A 4,460-nucleotide genomic window follows, 5' to 3' on the forward strand; every position below is an offset into this window, starting at 1 on the left:
CCCACACATTCACAGAGAAGCCTTGCTTCAAGGCTCCATAACTTTATCCTGGGTAGGTAACACACAGTCGGAAGAGCCACAGCCCAGGGTGAGAGGTATGGAACATCAGTAGGAAAGTGAGCCCATGCTATCTCTAGATCCTAGAGCGGAAATAGGGCAAAGCAAGAGCCATCAGACCCACACTCAACCCCTAGTTTGCAGAGCCATGCCTGTCTTAGGGTGGCTGATTCATTTAGGGCCCAAAGACCCATACAAAACCTAGGGCCAGGTCCATCTTCCCAAGGACCAAAAACATCGTACCAGAGAGAAAGGACCTATTCGGGCCTGTCGCATTAGCCCAATCCACATGTATATCAACAATACCCACCATAGGGAGCATACCCAGGGTACCACATAGAACCACACCACAAGGGACACAACCTAACCCACCCATAAGACAAGGGACACAACCTAACCCACCCACATAAGACAAGGGCCTCGAATGGTCTATTATCTGCTTGTTCCCGCTCCTCCTCCGATCATTCCTCAACCAACACTTGCTCTAGCCATGGCAGGGCTAACACCAGAAATATTAAGAGTAGCCATGGAAATAGGGAGGGGGTAGTTGCGGGTCACGCCCCAACCATCACCAAGACCCAGAATAGAGTGGAATAAACCCACAAAAATCTTGAAACTAATCACTAAATTCAATGGGATTGGATACCCCATCCCACACTTGAAGACATTCAACCAAATCTGTGAAGCCTTTGGCCACGTGGAAGATTAATTTAAGGTGAGTGCCTTTCGCCACACCCTAGACAGTAAAGCCAGCCAATGGTTTAGGTTCTTGAAAGTTAAAAGGCCACCTTCGAAGCCTTGAAAGAGGCCATCAAGGTAGGATATTCTCAACAAGGGACCAGATGGAGTCCTGTTGAGCAGCTACACAATGTTAGACAAAAGAATGGTGAAACCATCCGAGACTATATGAATAGAGTCAGATGTCTCCACTCCCGCTACAGTGCGAGAGACAAGTTCTCTGATGAAAGGTTAATAGGGAGATGACGTACCCCTACACAATTCATTGTATGCCTTGGCCCATACCTCCTTCGAGCAATGCTATAGGAGTGCTATGGACTTTGAGGACAATTTCAAGGGAGCATGTTCCCGAGAACTCCATGAGAGTATATCAAAAGCCTCATCCAAGACCACTAGCACAAAATCTCATGGAAAAAGTAAAGAGTCCACATCTGGACAACAAGTTGAGTAGTTGGTAGCCAACATTGGAGAATCGGCCAAGGTCGGGATCGGGTTGGCCAACCCCATCTCTATCCGAAGAGGGAGCTATATGGTGCCCAATCTGTCGAGCTAACCATACCAATACAGAGTGTCCACATTTGCAATCCCATCCCACCCTCTATTACATATATTCCCAAAGATGGGGCAATCATGAACTCATTGTTGAGATATCGAGCTCATCTAGTGAGGCGGTGGACATTGATGACCCGCCTCGGGGATAGGCCCCACACTCACACCACTGGCATGGTTGGTGAGATCATGGGTGATATGCGGCCAGTGGGATGACAGGCTATGTGGTGACAGCCATTCTAGAGACTGCTGGCATAGTTATAGCGCCAGCTCATTTAGTTGGGTTCACACTATAGAGAACCCTAGAATGTATTTAGTTGAGTACCTTTTCATATTGTGTGTACTCTTATCTTTGTATATGGTGTGTTGAGTGTTGAGTGAAGATGAAGAAGATTTTCAGCCTCTCACCTTGTGTGTTCTCTTTTAGGGTTTTGTGAGTGTGTGTGTGTGTGTGCTTGCAAGAGCTCAAGCTCTTGCAAGCACACACCTTGTGTGTTCTCTTTTAGGGTTTTGTGAGTGTGTGTGTGCGTGCAAGAGCTCAGGCTCTCTTCTCCCCTGCATTTTTTCATAGTATCAGAGCCTGGTTCATGCTAAGGACTGAGCTGCAAGCGAGCTGCAAGCAAGAGAAGCACAGGAAGTGGTACGAGGGTAGGAGCTTCATCTACTCTTCCCTATTTGTGTTGGTGACTACACCCTTGTCGGGAGCTCTATGGGAGGCACCGGCAAACGATCTCTGATTGAGGAGCTTTCTTTGTGGTAGTAAAGCGCTAAAGGGCAACTATATCATCCTATTGGACAAAATTTTCCGACCGAAAACGCATTTCAGGCGCGTTAAGACGTCCGTTTTCAGAAAGCAGGCGATTTCGAGCACTGCAGGTAAGTCATCGATTCTCTGCAGAACTCTGCTTTAAGAGCTGCAGGAAGACAGATTGAAACTAATCACTAAATTCAATGGGATTGGATACCCCATCCCACACTTGAAGACATTCAACCAAATCTGTGAAGCCTTTGGCCACGCGGAAGATTAATTTAAGGTGAGTGCCTTTCGCCACACCCTAGACAGTAAAGCCAGCCAATGGTTTAGGTTCTTGAAAGTTAAAAGGCCACCTTCGAAGCCTTGAAAGAGGCCATCAAGGTAGGATATTCTCAACAAGGGACCAGATGGAGTCCTGTTGAGCAGCTGCACAATGTTAGACAAAAGAATGGTGAAACCATCCGAGACTATATGAATAGAGTCAGATGTCTCCACTCCCGCTACTACAGTGCGAGAGACAAGTTCTCTGATGAAAGGTTAATAGGGAGATGACGTACCCCTACACAATTCATTGTATGCCTTGGCCCATACCTCCTTCGAGCAATGCTATAGGAGTGCTATGGACTTTGAGGACAATTTCAAGGGAACATGTTCCCAAGAACTCCATGAGAGTATATCAAAAGCCTCATCCAAGACCACTAGCACAAAATCTCATGGAAAAAGTAAAGAGTCCACATCTGGACAACAAGTTGAGTAGTTGGTAGCCAACATTGGAGAATCGGCCAAGGTCGGGATCGGGTTGGCCAACCCCATCTCTATCCGAAGAGGGAGCTATATGGTGCCCAATCTGTCGAGCTAACCATACCAATACAGAGTGTCCACATTTGCAATCCCGTCCCACCCTCTATTACATATATTCCCAAAGATGGGGCAATCATGAACTCATTGTTGAGATATCGAGCTCATCTAGTAAGGCGGTGGACATTGATGACCCGCCTCGGGGATAGGCCCCACACTTACACCACTGGCATGGTTGGTGAGATCATGGGTGATATGCGGCCAGTGGGATGACAGGCTATGTGGTGACAGCCATTCTAGAGACTGCTGGCATAGTTATAGCGCCAGCTCATTTAGTTGGGTTCACACTATAGAGAACCCTAGAATGTATTTAGTTGAGTACCTTTTCATATTGTGTGTACTCTATCTTTGTATATGGTGTGTTGAGTGTTGAGTGAAGATGAAGAAGATTTTCAGCCTCTCACCTTGTGTGTTCTCTTTTAGGGTTTTGTGAGTGTGTGTATGTGCTTGCAAGAGCTCAAGCTCTTGCAAGCACACACCTTGTGTGTTCTCTTTTAGGGTTTTGTGAGTGTGTGTGTGCGTGCAAGAGCTCAGGCTCTCTTCTCCCCTGCATTTTTTCATAGTATCAGAGCCTGGTTCATGCTAAGGACTGAGCTGCAAGCGAGCTGCAAGCAAGAGAAGCACAGGAAGTGGTACGAGAGTAAGAGCTTCATCTACTCTTCCCTATTTGTGTTGGTGACTACACCCTTGTCGGGAGCTCTATGGGAGGCACCGGCAAACGATCTCTGATTGAGGAGCTTTCTTTGTGGTAGTAAAGCGCTAAAGGGCAACTATATCATCCTATTGGACAAAATTTTCCGACCGAAAATGCATTTCAGGCGCGTTAAGACGTCCGTTTTCAGAAAGCAGGCGATTTCGAGCACTGCGGGTAAGTCATCGATTCTCTGCAGAACTCTGCTTTAAGAGCTGCAGGAAGACAGATTGGTTGTGCAAACATTGTGTGGGTGCTGACAAGAGGTCAATAGTTGCCATTGGGTGTATGTATGCACTGGTTGTCCACTGGTTGTGACATTTGAGTGTAGTACAGTACCGCTGCAGAAAATACAGCAGTTTGTGCAGGACAAACCAAAGTGCTGTTTCTGGTAAATTTGTGTATCTGGCAAGATGTCAAATGATGGCATAAACCAGATAGTTGCTGAAAAGCTTGATAAGAACAATTTTCATACTTGAAGATTCAGGTTGACAAATTTCCTGATGGGAAAGGGTTATTGGGACTATATAGAAGGTGATCATGAAGAGGCACCGGAGATACCGGAGATCAATCCGACTGCTGCAGATGTGAAAGAGTTCAAAGATTGGAACCAAGGAGCCAGAAAAGTTATGTATTGGCTCTTTATCAGTATACAGGACACCATGATTGGACACATACAGGATGCCAAGTCCCCCAAGGAGGCGTGGGACACCTTGGTAAAACTCTATGAAACGAATACCAAGGTGCGAAAGATACAATTGAAGAATGAACTTCATACTGTGGAGAAAAAGAGTATGTCTCTATGAATGACTA

This window comes from Cibotium barometz, chromosome 14 (assembly GCF_041138505.1).
Source record: "Cibotium barometz isolate CiBa-2024 chromosome 14, ASM4113850v1, whole genome shotgun sequence".
NCBI lineage: Eukaryota > Viridiplantae > Streptophyta > Polypodiopsida > Cyatheales > Cibotiaceae > Cibotium > Cibotium barometz.